The following is a 14950-nucleotide window of genomic DNA, read 5'->3' on the forward strand; positions in this document are numbered from 1 at the left end:
TCCAGAGTAAGAGGGCGAGACCCTCTGGATCCGGGCCCTGCCTGTGATGGTGCTTCGGTGAGCTGTTTGACCCTCGTGTGCCTCCGCTTCTTCATCTGTGAAATGAGCACACTAATGGCACCTCCTTAGCCACTTAACACAAGTGCTGACAAGCATCAGCTGTGACTATTAGTGAAGCTCTGCTTCGGTCTTACTTTTGTGCATTTCACACTTTGTCATTTTATGTTGGCTTATTGTTTCTCATCCCTCTCTCCTAGTGGGCACTGGGGCTATGACTCCAGGGAGTCATAGAACTTGGTAGTTTTATTTTATTTGTTATTTATTTATTTTTGAACTATGGAACGCTTCACGAATTTGCGTGTCATCCTTGTGTAGGGGCCATGCTAATCTTCTCTGTATTTTAGTATATGTGCTGCCGAAGTGAGCACATTTTTATTTTTCAGCCAGTTTATAATGCTTAACCGGATGAAAGGTTCCGATTTTGGCTCCTGCCCTGAGCTTGAGTGTGCCTGATCATTGTCCCATTTCTTTCTCTCTCTCTCTCTCTTTTTTTTTAAAGATTTATTTATTTATTTATTTGAAAGTCAGAGTTACATAGAGAAAGGAAAGACGGAGAGGGAGAGGGAGAGATCTTCCATCCACTGGTTCACTCCCCCAGTTGGGCACAACAGCTGAGGATGCACTGATCTGAAGCCAGGAGCCAGGAGCTTCTTCTGGGTCTCCCACGCAGGTGCAGGGGCCCAAAGGACTTGGGTCATCTTCCACTGCTTTCCCAGGTCATAGCAGAGAACTGGATCAGAAGTGGAGCAGCCAGGACTAGAATCAGTGCCCATATGGGATGCTGGCACTGCAGGCGGCGGCTTTACCCACTATACCTCAGCGCTAGCCCCTGTAGTTTTATTTTAAAATACATTACCATACATAACACATGCTCTGGCATGTAGTATATATTCATTACATATTTGTTTACTGAATGTCCCCTTGGTTGCCAATTCCCAGTTCATTCTTTAAATTCAACAATTTTTTTTTTTTTTTTTTTTGGACAGGCAGAATGGACAGTGAGAGAGAGAGGCAGAGAGAAAAGAAAGGGTCTTCCTTTTGCCGTTAGTTCACCCTCCAATGGCTGCCATGGCTGGGGCGCTGCGGCCGGTGCACCGTGCTGATCCGATGGCAGGAGCCAGGTGCTTCTCCTGGTCTCCCACACGGGTGCAGGGCCCAAGCACTTGGGCCATCCTCCACTGCACTCCCGGGCCACAGCAGAGAGCTGGCCTGGAAGAGGGGCAACCGGGACAGAATCTGGCACCCTGACCGGGACTAGAACCTGGTGTGCCGGTGCCGCAAGGCGGAGGATTAGCCTATTGAGCCGCGGCGCTGGCCTAAATTCAACAATTTTTGAGTGAGTCTGTCCTGTGTGCCAGGCTCTGCGTGAGGAGCTGGGGATGAAGCAGTGAACAAAACAGACACAAATGAAGGCTAGTGTGTGGCACAGGGGTACCACTCCGCTTGCAATGCTGCATCCCAGACAATAGTGCCGATTCAAGTCCTAGTCCCGTCTCTTCTGCTGGTCCAGCTCCCTGCTAACAGGCCTGGGAAAGCCGTGGAAGATGGCCCAAATCCTTAGGTCCCTGCTACCCATGTGGGAGACCCAGATGGCTCCTGGCTTCAGTCTGGTCCAGCCTTGGCTTTTGCAGTCATTTGCTTTTTTTTTTCTTTTTCTTTTTTTTTTTTTTTTTGACAGGCAGAGTGGACAGTGAGAGAGAGAGACAGAGAGAGAAAGGTCTTCCTTCTGCCGTTGGTTCACCCTCCAACGGCCGCCGCTGCAGCCGGCGCACCGCGCTGATCCGATGGCAGGAGCCAGGATCCAGGTGCTCCTCCTGGTCTCCCATGGGGTGCAGGGCCCAAGCACCTGGGCCATCCTCCACTGCACCCCCTGGCCACAGCAGAGAGCCGGCCTGGAAGAGGGGCAACCGGGACAGAATCCGGCGCCCCGACCGGGACTAGAACCCGGTGTGCCGGCGCCGCTAGGTGGAGGATTAGCCTATTGAGCCACGGCGCCGGCCCTGCAGTCATTTGCTTTTCAAAAAAATAAATAAACCTTAAACACACACACACACACACACACACACACACAGACAAAAATGCCTGCCATCTTTGAGCTAAGAGACTCAGTGCACAGCGGCCGGGTATCTGACCTTTCTCTGACCAGAGTTCCAATCCTTACCAGCCATCAGATTCCTCCAGGAGCTTAAGTAAGAATCTGAGGCAATGATCACAGGAGGGCCCTGGAACCTGCATTTTTATTTTTTTTTTTATTTTTATTTTTTGACAGGCAGAGTGGACAGTGAGAGAGAGAGAGACAGAGAGAAAGGTCTTCCTTTGCCGTTGGATCACCCTCCAATGGCCGCCGCTGCAGCCGGCGCACCGCGCTGATCCGATGGCAGGAGCCAGGATCCAGGTGCTTTTCCTGGTCTCCCATGGGGTGCAGGGCCCAAGCACCTGGGCCATCCTCCACTGCACTCCCGGGCCATAGCAGAGAGCTGGCCTGGAAGAGGGGCAACTGGGACAGAATCCGGCGCCCCAACCGGGACTAGAACCCGGTGTGCCGGCGCCGCAAGGTGGAGGATTAGCCTATTGAGCCACGGCGCCGGCTTGCATTTTTAGATTTATTATATGTATGTGAAAGGCAGAGTTACAGAGAGAGAGAGAGAGAGAGAGAGAGAGAGGAGAGGCAGAGAAATCGTCCATCTGCTGGTTCACTCCCCAGATGGCTGCAGCAGCTGGGGCTGGGCCAGGGCAAAGCCAGGAGCTAGGAGCTTCTTCTGGGTCTCCCACATGGATGGCAGGGGCCCAAGGATTTAGGCCATCTTCCACTGCTTTCCCAGGTGTCGCTCCCCCTCTTCGTGGAGGAACGACACAGGACCCTGCGCTGTTCTTTCGTCTGCTCGGCCCTCCCCGGGTTTGCTGCTGGTTCTTCCTGGGTTGGCTACCGACCCTTCCACCTCCGTGGAAGGGCGGTTCCCCCTAGCCACTTTCCCCACTTCCGCGGGGGAGCGGCACACCGCCTCCGGCCGGCTCTCTCGGGGGCTGCACAGGTGTTCCTTCAGATAGATGTTCCTGGTGCATGTTGTCTCTCTCCTCCTTTATAGTCCTCTTCCACCAATCCCAACTCTGCTACCCACACGCCGAGTACGCTGCTCTCCTCCAATCAGGAGCAAGATCAGCTCCTGCAGCTCAGTCAATCAAATTGGCGAGAGGCAGCTGCGTAGAAGTTGTTACTCCCTTCTCAGCGCCATATTGTGGGAGAGCAGATGCATAGAATAAGTCTTAATTCCAGTAACTTAGTCTAGTCCGAGTTGCTCCCCACACCAGGTGTGTTAGCAGGGAGCTCGACTGGCAGTGGGGCAGCCAGGACTCTAACCAATGCCCATATGGGATGTTGGCACTGTAGGCAGCGGTTCAACCCACTGCACCACAGCGCCGCCCCGAAACCTGCACTTTTGAGAGGAAGCACTAACACGGGTGGGGGGCGCACAAGTTCTATGACAAGTTTTTTTTTTAAATATTTATTTGGAAGTCAGAGTTAGAGAGAGAGAGAGAGAGAGAGAGAGAGGTCTTCCATCCATTAGTTCACTCTCCAAATGGTCGCAACTGCCAGGGCTGGACCAGACCAAAGCCAGGAGCCAGGAACTTCTTCCGAGTCTCCGACGTGGGTGCAGGGGTCTAAGCACGTGGCCCATCTTCCGCCGCCTTCCGCCGCCCATTAGCAAGGAGCTGGATGGGAACTCCAGCAACCTGGACTCAGACCGGCACCCATACGGGATGCCAGCGTCACTTGCTAAGCCACAGTGCAGGCCCCAAGCTTGGAGTTTTTAATGACAGTGACTTAAACACTTCTTGTACCAGTTGTATTTGTCAAACTTCCCTTTTGCTGTGACTTTTCCTCCGTTGCTTGAATCCGTGTGTGTCACAGCGGGATTCCAGGTATATACTTTTCAGGGTCTCTGCATCATTCAAATGTGAGGACCCCGGTGCTTCCTGGACCGACCACGTCTGCTCAACAGAGCCTCCCCCCCCCCCCCCCCCCGCTTGAGAGGAACTGGGCTCTGGTCCACGCCTGTGCCCCGAGAGATGTCAGGGTTCGCCCCAGGAGTCTGCAGATGGTTCCTGCGCTTCCAGTGTTGACACAGGCGGTGAAAGCTGAAGCCCTCCCGCCTGGCCACAAGCTGTGAGGACGGCCAGGCTTGGTAAGGGTCTCCCCTACACACCAGGTTGCTCCCTTAAAAGGCATTTTCTGAACCCAGCCCGTGGTGATGGGCTAAGTCAGGAGCTTGGGAATCAAAGGGCAAGTTAACGCCTGTCTAACCCCACTCCCTCCACGTCTGCTGGGGGGCTCTGCCCTCAGTGACTCCTTTCCCTAAGGGAGGCTTCCCTCCCCAGGCTCACCAGGCCCTTGGGGAACCTGTGTGCTCACTGCCCGGTTCTACGTCTCAGACTCAACCCACTGGCCAAGGCCCACAGTGCGGGAGGGCGGCTGCAGGTCTGAAGGCAGCTCTCAGGGCGCTGGGGAGGCCGGCGCTCAAGTTCCGCTCCCCTCCAGCGCCGCCACTCCCACCTGCCACGAACCCCGGGTGGCGACCACGGCCCTTCTCAACATGGCGCCACGCCCCGGCCGCCCCGCGCCGTCCCGCCGCGCTGACGTGAGTGCGCGCGCGCGCACGCGCATGTGTTCGCCGCGCCCGGCCCCCTGCGCATGCGCGCTCCGCGCTGTCTTCTCAGCCACAGCAGCTGCGGCGGCGGCGGCGGCGTTTGAGTGGGGGAAGATGGCGGCTCCGGGCGGCTCGGGGTCCTGCCAGCTGTGAGGAACCCCGAGCGCTGCCAGCGCGGCCGGAGGCCGAGCGCCTCTGCTCTGGCCCTGTCCCCGGCTCCCTCACCACCGTCGCCGGCGGAGCGGACCCGAGAGCGAGGAGCGGGCTGGGCCAGGTGAGGCCTCTCCCCCTCCCGGGGCCGCGGCTGGGAGCCGGCGCCCGCTGCCCCTTTATTCCCCAGACCCGCGGCGGGCAGCGGGCGCCTCGGGTCCGGCGCTGCCTTCGCAGCCTGTGGGAGGCTCGGTCCTGCCTGGCCTGGGCACCTTGCTGTCGTCATCCTCGGGCCCCCTGGGGGAGGCGGGGAGGCGAGCCCCTTTCCAAGCCAGCCATTGGAATGGGAGCGAAGGCATCCCGCCACCGGGGCCGCGAAGGGGCGTGTGGCCCGGGCCAGGATGGCTCTGGGTAGCCTTTCTCCCCGGCCCCCGGCCCTTTGGCTCCTTGCGAGAGGAGCCGGAGTCGAGTGCCCTGCAGACCTGGGGCTGCGGCGATTGGAATTGGCCTGTAACGCAGAAACGCGGGCGGCCTCTCCTGGCTTTCTGAGTGTTTCCCTAGAGAAGTGGGGACTGCTGATGCCCTTGCTGGAGGCCAGCAGGTGCACGTTGTGGCCGGCGAGGGCTGTTAGTGCCGAGGGAGCCGTGGAGGGGGGAACGAATGTGTAAGCGAAGGCAGATCGGCCGTGAGGTCTGGGTGGTTTGCACAGTAACTTCAGCGCTCGCGCGGCTCGTGGGAAACCTGGGGGCTGTTGAGGGTCGGGAGAACCCATCGCGTTGCGAGACTTGGGCTGGGAAAAGGAGGGGACGTGTCGGTCTTTGGACTCTGCGGCGGCGGGGCTCGGATGCCTCGGAGGGCGGGCCGGGCACGTCGGTTCCCAGCTCGCACCTGCTGGCAGCGATGCTGTGCTGTCCTCGATGAGAACAACTTTCTGTTGTTGTTGTTCTGCGTGAACTGGAAGACTTTGGTGTCTTCCACGCGGGGAAGCCGGTCGGAATCGTGGGGCTGTTCCCTGAGGAATGGTGGCTTCCCTTGGAATGGTGCTGTGTGCAGGCCGTAGCTTTGCTTGGCTACACCAGCTACCGTTTGTAACACATTGGTGTTGCCTGTGCGGGAGAATGATGACATCATGGGTTAACACGGGGAGGGGGAGCGAGCCTGTGGCTCCTCAGCGGGTTTGCGCTGTGGCACGCTGGAGCCCTGAGCGCTTTGCTCTGCGGAGCCTGATGGGCCTCAGCTGTTGTGTGCCTGCTCCTCCTGGTTTTGGTAAGACCAACACAGATAAGTCATTCGGTCTGTAGTGACCCATGGGTGTGGTGTGCACTTCACAAAGCTTTTGTTAAATTGACATCTCTTTTTTTGATATTTGCTAATTCTTTGACCGTTTTTTCGTTTTTCTATTCTTAAAGCATTTTCCTTAGACGTTTGTAGGTTTTCTTAGTGCCTTTGCTACAGATGTAAACCTGAGCCAACAGGAAGCTGGAGAGCCACTCTGCATATTAATTTCCTAATGAAGACCTGTGAAATTAATGCAGTACCACCGCCCGGTGGCTTGACATTCTGCTTCTTGGCATAATGTGTTGCGTTGTTGTGCTAAATCATCATCAGGTATTGATGCAACTTCATGATGCCTATGACATCATGCACGCCTGCATTTTGAGTTTTGCAGTTTCTTGCCTGGTACAGAAAGAGCAAAATCAGAAAAATAGATGAGGATTCTTGTGTTTAACGACTGACTTCTGGAAGGGCCTTTGATACTGTTCCGTGTAGGTGAAGCCCCCCGGTAAGACTCAGAAGTGATTCTGCTTACTGTGAGCAGCAAGCAGGGAAATGCTGGCAGAAGCCCTGAGTTACGAGAGTGTGGAGGTCCTGAGGACAAGCTGTCTCAGAGATGGACAGATACAGGATGGGCTTAGTGAATTAGCAACTCTTTGTAAACCAGAAACTCGTCAGTCAAATAGTGCCCTTCCTGCTTCATAAGACTGTACGTGGATCAGAAGCCATAATGTTTGTTAGAGTGCATTGTACAGTGTAGACTGAAAGGCAGATACAAGAGTGAATGTTCCTGTTTTATGAAGCCTATTGAGGGCCCTCCCGTGTGCTAGGCATTTTGGGAGGTAGGTAGCACTGCTTCTGAGGCAGGCGGGGGTTATGCACAGCTGCGGAGGGTTTGTCTGGGGAGCCGGGCTAGGACACCACCTGAGCTGCTTGTCCTCTGAGAGTGGAGCCGGGAAGGCTTCTCAGAGCCCCGAGGGCTTTCCCCAGGCTTCCATTCTGCAGAAGTCTACCTTTTGTGAAAGCCTTGCGTTTTATGAACATTTGAGCATTCTATCCAATTCCTTTCCTCTTTTATTCATTCACTCCCAGGACGCTTCCCACACAGCATGCCCCAGTTTCGCTTTCTGCATTCTCAGAAATCCGGCAGTCTTGAGAACCCGAGTGAGTCACAGGCACAGGCGACAAACGACCGTTGCAGCTTTAGTTAGAGAGCTTGGGTTACTGAGCGGTGACAACTGGAGAGTGATGCCGTGTTTCAGTTTTTGTTTTGTAAACTCCCACAAGAGGCTGTACATGTTTTCAATTTGATCACATTTACTTACTAAATGTTTAGTTGACGTTCTTAGTGTGTTGACTGTAGTCAGCATGAGAAGAAACTACTTTTTTTGCATGAAGCTAACAGCTTAACCCAGAAAACCATCGTTGAGTCTGTGAATGTGGATGGAGGTTGGTTAGCTTTTGTGATATTGAACTTCTGTATGCCAATACAAGTTTACACCTTGGTGCTATTGTTTTATAATTAATTTAGCATGTTGCCCCCTATCTTGCAACATTTTTATGAACTTTTGGAGTGAATAGAGTATGCGGCACTGTTATTTGAACATGAAGCATCTCTATCTTAATTGTGCTTTAAGTTTGTGATAGAAAAGTGCTGTTTTCATTTTTCTGTATCGTCAGTTTGTTACATGTAGAGGGATGTGACAGATAGACAAGTCTTTTTTTTTTTTTTTTTTTTTTTTTAAATAGAGGCAAAGGCAGAGAGAGAAAGAGAGAAAGGTCTTCCATCCACTGGTTCACTGCCCAAATGGTCACAATGTCCAGAGCTGGGCCGATCCGAAGCCAGGAGCCAGGAGCTTCTTCCGGTTCCCACACGCAGGTGCAGGGGCCCAAGAACTTGGGCCATCTTCTACTGCTTTCTCAGGCCATAGCAGAGAGCTGGATCGGAAGTGGAGCAGCCAGAACTCTAACCAGCACCCCTGTGGATGCAGTCACTGCAATTGGCGGCCCCAACAAATCATTTTAGAATTCCGAAGGTTGGGCATTTGGCCTCATACTTAAGATGTGTGCATTCTGTATCAGAGGGCCTGAGTTTAATGACTAGCTCTGGCTCCTGATTTTAACTTCCTGCCAGTGTGGACCCTGGAGACAGCAGGTGATGGCTCAAGTAGTTGAGTTCCTGCCGCCCACGATGAAGACATGGATTGTGTTCCTGGCTGCTAGATGCAGCACAACGCAGGCCTAGTCTTTTCAGGCATTTGGGCATGTGAACTAGGGGACGAGAACTCTCCCATTCTCTTTTTCTTTCTGACTCTCCAATAAGAAAAAAAATAAGAATTTTATTTATTTGAAAGGAAGAGTTACAGAGAGGGAGAGACAGAGAGAGAGGTCTTTCACCTGTTGGTTCACTCCCCAAATGGCCACAATAGTGGGGACTGGGCCAGGCTGATGCCAGGAGCTTCATCCAGGTTTCCCATGTGGGTGCAGGGGCCTAAGTACTTAGGTCATCTGCTGCTGCTTTCCCTAGGTGCATTCGCAGGGAGCTGGATGGGAGATGCAGCAGCTGGGACTCAAACCGGTACCTGTGTGGGATGCAGCTTAACCTGGTGTGCCACAGCGCCAGCCCTAGTGCAACTAACTTTTTAAAATTATTTAAGTGCAAGAGGCCATGCCAAAATCTATGAATCTGAAATAGTTTAATTTCTGTTAATGCAAGCAGGTTTTAGTTTTAGTATTGCTTGAGTATATTTAATATTTAGAGTAATTAAAATTTATTTTGTCTGAAAGAGAGACAAAGATGTCCCATGCTGATTCATTCCCTGAACGCCTGCAACATCCAGGGCCTGGCCATCACTTGCTGCTTCCTAGGGTGTGCGTGGACAGGAGGCTGGATGTGGGAGTTCAGCCACTCTGATGTGGAATGCGGGTGTCCAGAGGAGTGTCTTAACCACTGCACCAAATGCCCACCCAAGGGTAATTTTACTTCAGCTATTTTAAGGAATTTACTGGTATGATGTGATCTTGCAAATTCATGTTTTCTTTATTGTTCTTTGAGAAGACAAAGTGTTTTATTTTATTTTATTTTATTTGAAAGGCAGCGCTTTAGACAAAGAGGAAGAGACAGAGGGGTCTTCCATCAGCTGGTTCACTCCCAGTGGCTACAATGGCTAGGGCTGGGTCAGATGGAAGCCAGGAGCTGCTTCTGGGTCTCCCATGTGGGTGCAGGGGCCCAAGCAATTGGACTATCCTCTGCTGCCTTCCCAGGTGCATCAGTAGGGGCTGGATCGGAAGTGGAGCAGCCGGGACTTGAACTGGTACCTATATGGAATGCCAGTGTACCAGGCAGCAGCTGTATCTCCTGTCCACAATGCTGGCCACTTTGTTGAAAACTTTCTTAGTAAAGAATTGATGCAATAGTTACCTCTCAAGTGGCAAATAAGATTGTTTGCTGTTTTCTGTATTACTGTAAATGTTTAAATGTATTAATTAATTTATACTTGGTTACAGCCATCACACTTTACAAAAAAAGATTTATTTATTTCAGAGGCAGAGTATCAGAGGGAGAGGGAGAGACAGAGTGAGAGAGAACATGAGCTCTTCCATCTGCTGGTTCATCTCCAAATGACTGCAACAGCTGGATCTGGGCCAGGCTGAAGCCAGGAACCAGGCACTTCATCTGGATCCCTCACATGGGTGCCAATGTCCCAAGCACTTGGGCCATCTTTGGCTGCATTTCCAGGCTGAGTTAGCAGGAAACTGGATCAGAAAGTGGAACAGCCAGCTAGGTGCTGTGGTGTAGCACATAAAGCCGCTGCCTACAGTGTTGGCATCTCATATGGGCACTGGTTCAAGTCCCAACTGCTCCAGTTCCAATCCAGCTCTTCGCTATGGTCTGAAAAAGCAGTAGAAGATGGCCCAAGTCCTTGAGCCCCTGCACGCGTGTGGGAGACCCAGAAGAAACTCTTGGCTTCGGATCGGCCCCACTCCGACTGTTGTGGCCATTTGGGTGTGAACCAGTGGGTGGAAGACTTCTCTTTCTCTGCCTGTGCCTCTCTCTAACTCTCTCTTTCAAATAAGTAAAAAAAAATCTTTTAAGAAAAAAATGTAGACTTGAACTGGCACTCTAGTATGGATGCTGGCCCCACTCAACCTGCTGTGCCATAACGCTGGTCCCCACCCTTGCAATTTTTGACATTGAAATCTGGCCAGTAGGATCCTCTTTGAAAAGTAGGTGTTATATACTTTTGACATTCCCTATAGGTCTTTGGGTGCTTCCCTTGTTTTTGTCACAAGTTATCCCAGGGTCACCTTGTACTCTCCCTGTCTTTGACCTGAAATCAGTCATTTTTCCAGGAGGATCTAGTGTCTGCTTTAGGGAAACCAAGATCTAAGTGCTCGGGAGGCTCTGCTTCAGGGTCTTCGTTGTTTGCAGGTCCTTCTCCGAGGCAGAACTAGAAAAATAATGCTTATTAGAAATCGAGATTTTGTATTGATATTTACAGTTGAATTTTAACATATTACATTTTTATGTTTAGATTTTGTTTGTCTTCTCTTACACTGAAAATCTTGGTGTTAATAATATTAACATTTACTGCTTTGAAGTTTAAAAATACAGTACCCATATTACTACTTTTTTATTTTATTTATTTATTTATTTGACAGAGTTATAGACAGTGAGAGAGAGAGAGAGAGACAGACCAAAAGGTCTTCCTTCTGTTGGTTCACTCCCCAAATGGCCACTATGGCCGGTGCTGCGCCAATCCGAAGCCAGGAGCCAGGTGCTTCCTCCTGGTCTCCATGCGGGTGCAGCGGCCCAAGCACTTGGGCCATCCTCCACTGCCCTCCTGGGCCACAGCAGAGAGCTGGCCTGGAAGAGGAGCAACTGGAGCTAGAACCCGGCGCCCATATGGGGTGTCGGCGCCGCAGGCAGAGGATTAACCAAGTGAACCACGGCACCGGCCCCCATATTACTACTAACAGAATTATTAAGGTAAATTTAATATTTCTTTACAGTTATTTATTTATTTTATGGTTATTTTTATCCTTAAAATATTTCATCCAAAAGGAACTAACCCCAAAGAGAAAAAAGTACCAGATATTTCAGACAGAGGGGATGTATTACAGGGGATTGGAACACGTCTGTTGCAAGACTGGAAGAGCAAAAAGAAGTAGGGTAGTAACCTGAGGTTACTAACTGTAGGGTGAAACTCTTACCCAAGGGGAAAACAAAGGTCCAAGAAGGTGTTCTCAGGTCTTTTATTTTTTTTATTTTTTTTTTATTTTTTTTTTTTTTATAGGCAGAGTGGACAGTGAGAGAGAGAGACAGAGAGAGAAAGGTCTTCCTTTGCCGTTGGTTCACCCTCCAATGGCCGCCGCTGCAGCCGGCGCACCGCGCTGATCCGATGGCAGGAGCCAGGATCCAGGTGCTTTTCCTGGTCTCCCATGGGGTGCAGGGCCCAAGCACCTGGGCCATCCTCCACTGCACTCCCTGGCCATAGCAGAGAGCTGGCCTGGAAGAGGGGCAACCGGGACAGAATCCGGCGCCCCGACCGGGACTAGAACCCGGTGTGCCGGCGCCGCAAGGTGGAGGATTAGCCTATTGAGCCACGGCGCCGGCTCTCTCAGGTCTTTTATGACTGTGAAGGAGGGATCAGCACCTCAGCCTCACTTTCAGAGCTGGGAACGCGAGTAGGAGGTGCCAGTTATCATGTGGGATGGACAGAGGTACTGGAGCCGCCACCTGCTGCCCTCCATGACAAGCTTAACAGCGAGGCGGCGTTGGGAGCAGTCAGACTCAGACCCAGGCACTCTGACACCGATGCAGGCATCCCAAAGAGAGTCTTAACTGCTTTATTAAACACCCACGCCTTAACCTGGAGCTTAAAAGTACTTTCTTAATTTGTGTATGCAGTGCTTGTTGGTAAGATTCCTAGGCCCATCCCTGTTTTCGAAAATAATACCCAGGAAATCTACTTGGTAGGTGCCCTCCCCCCCGCCCCCTTTCCTTTTTTTGACAGGCAGAATTGCAGTGAGAGAGAGACAGAGAGAAAGGTCTTCCTTTTTCCTTGGTTCACCCCCGCCAAATGACCGCTATGGCAGGCGCGTTGCGCCAATCCAAAGCCAGGAGCCAGGTGTTTCCTCCTGGTCTCCCATGCAGGTTCAGGGCCCAAGCACTTGGGCCATCCTCCACTGCCTTCCCGGGCCACAGCAGAGAGCTGGACTGGAAGAGAAGCAACCGGGACAGAATCCGGCGCCCCGACCAGGACTAGAACCTGGGGTGCTGGCGCCCAGGCGGAGGATTAGCCAAGTGAGCTGCGGCGCCGCCACTACTAGTAGGTGATTTTTATAATCAAGTAAGCTGGTCAAACAAAAGATTTACTTTGTGTGCATACACTGCTGTTATTTAAAATTTTCAAGGATAAGGAACAGTCAAGACTTTATCTGCCTTCCATGAATTTAAAATCTGGTTATGGAGAAAAAGTCACACATAAAAACTTGTAACTTGGCTGGCGCCGCGGCTCACTAGGCTAATCCTCCACCTGTGGCGCCAGCACCCCGGGTTCTACCCCCAGTCAGGGCACCGGATTCTGTCCCGGTTGCTCCTTTTCCAGTCCAGCTCTCTGCTGGGGCCGGGGAGAACAGTGGAGAATGGCCCAGGTCCTTGGGCCCTGCACCCGCATGGGAGACCAGGAGAAGCACCTGGCTCCTGGCTTCGGATTGGCTCAGCGCCAACTGTAGCGGCCATTTGGGGGGTGAACCAGTGGAAAAAGGAAGACCTTTCTCTCTGTCTCTCTCTGACTGTGTAACTCTGCCTGTCAAAACAAACAAACAAAAAACACAAAACTTGTAACTGTGACTGATGATGGAAGGAGGGACTTTCCTCTGGCCTAGAGAAATGGGTGTTTTAGTTAGGCAGGGACAGGAGGACATTATTCCTTTGCTCAGAGCATTGCGAGAAAAAAGAAATGGAAATGACAGTTTCCATCCCCTTGCTGTATCTTGTGAAAATGTGTTCTGCTCTTTGCAGAGTATTTTTGTGTGTCAGTGGGGAAGCTGGCTTTGCTTGCAGGCTGAGATCTGATGGGAACACTGGGGGACTGTGGAGTACCTTGGGTTCTTCCTGAAATAACATTTTACCATGCTGCTTGTCTGCTTACAGGTAGAGAATGCCTGGAAACTACAACATGATATGATATTTTTTAAAAAAGATTTATTTATTTGAAAGGTGGGGTTACAGAGAGGGAGGGAGAAATAGAGAGATCTTACATCCACTGGTTTGCTTTCCAAATTGCTGCTACAGCCAGAACTGGGCCAGACTGAAGCTAGAGTCCGGGAGTCCCTTATGGGTAAAGGGGCTGAAGCAGTTGGGCTGTCCTCTACTGCCTTCCCAGGCGCGTTAGCTGCAGGTGGTGGCCTACCCCGACATGGCATGCCCCTTATCTAGTTTTGACACATGCTGCTTTTTTTTTTTTTTTTTTTAACAGGCAGAGTGGACAGAGAGAGACAGAGAGAAAGGTCTTCCTTTGCCGTTGGTTCACCCTCCAATGGCCGCCATGGCTGGCGCGCTGCGGCCGGCACGCCGCGCTGATCCGATGGCAGGAGCCAGGTGCTTCCTCCTGGTCTCCCATGCGGGTGCAGGGCCCAAGTACTTGGGCCATCCTCCAGTGCACTCCCTGGCCACAGCAGAGAGCTGGCCTGGAAGAGGGGCTACCGGGACAGAATCCGGCGCCCCGACTGGGACTAGAACCCGGTGTGCCGGCCCCGCTAGGTGGAGGATTAGCCTAGTGAGCCGCGGCGCCGGCCACATGCTGCATTTTAACACTCATGTAAGACTGCTGGCTCAGAGTGCCAGGACTAGCAACATCAAAGTTAGAGCGCAGAATGTCAGGTGCCACCCCAGGCTTACTGAATCCAAATCTATAGTTTAAGCTAGATTCACATTAACATTTGAGAAGCACAGAAACCTTGAGAAGTTTCAGTGAGGTGTCCTTTTCACCCGAGTTTCTTATGATTTGGTTGTTCTTTTACCTCTGACAGGTTGGTTTTGCTATGCTCTCCCCTCCCTGTAATGTGTTTTCTTCCACTTGAGGGGCAAAGCAACAGCGAGAGGGAAAAGGAGAGACAGAGACAGAGAGCTTCTGTCTGTTAGTTCACACTCCAGATGCCCACAGTAGCCAGCGTTGGTCTAGGCCCAAAGCCAGGAGCCCAGAACTCTGTCTGGGTCTCTTGCACGGGTGGCAGAGACCCAAGCACTCGCTGCCTCCCAGGATGCATCAGCAGGAAGCGGGAAACTGGGACTCAGACCAGCACTCTGATGTGGGGTAGAGTGTTGCAAGCAGCCGAAGCTGCTGTGCCACAGTTCCTTCCCTGCTGTGCACTCTGGACCTAATGTAGGTGAAATGTGTGAACGTTATTCTTTATAGCATGAATAATGCAGAAGAGTGCATATGCAATTTAAAGAATAATTATAGGCCAGTGCCGTGGTTCACTTGGCTAATCCTCTGCCTGTGGCGCCGGCACCCCGGGTTCTAGTCCCGGTTGGGACACTGGATTCTGTCCCGGTTGCCCCTCTTCCAGTCCAGCTCTCTGCTGTGGCCCGGGAAGGCAGTGGAGGATGGCCAGATGCTTGGGCCCCTGCACCTGCATGGGAGACCAGGAGGAAACACCTGACTCCTGGCTTCGGATCGGCGCAGCGTGCCAGCTGTAGCGGCCATTTGGGGGGGGGCGAACCAACAGAAAAAGGAAGACCTTTCTCTCTCTCTCTCTCTCTCTCTCACTGTCTAACTCTGCCTGTCAAAAACAAAAACAAAAACAAAAAC

General features: G+C 52.1%; 1 protein-coding gene and 1 pseudogene across 9 annotated transcripts in view; one reads left to right on the forward strand and one right to left on the reverse strand.

The window, feature by feature from the left end:
• Positions 1-330: 330 nt before the first annotated feature.
• LOC127488245 (U6 spliceosomal RNA) lies at positions 331-428 on the reverse strand (annotated as a pseudogene).
• A 4322-nt stretch (positions 429-4750) lies between these two features.
• FBXO42 (F-box protein 42) overlaps positions 4751-14950 on the forward strand; it is a 112318-nt gene continuing 102118 nt past the window's right edge. For 2 of the 9 annotated variants that reach the window (XM_002722323.6, XM_089301466.1), the window contains exon 1: positions 4751-4980. The gene's annotated coding sequence lies outside the window, so the exon portion shown is untranslated. The remainder of the gene's footprint in view (positions 4981-14950) is intronic. The other 7 variants (XM_070079235.2, XM_089301463.1, XM_070079234.2 and 4 more) reach the window with 6 other exon arrangements.

Source organism: Oryctolagus cuniculus, chromosome 7 (assembly GCF_051225735.1).
Source record: "Oryctolagus cuniculus isolate XC-2025 breed Fujian yellow rabbit chromosome 7, ASM5122573v1, whole genome shotgun sequence".
NCBI lineage: Eukaryota > Metazoa > Chordata > Mammalia > Lagomorpha > Leporidae > Oryctolagus > Oryctolagus cuniculus.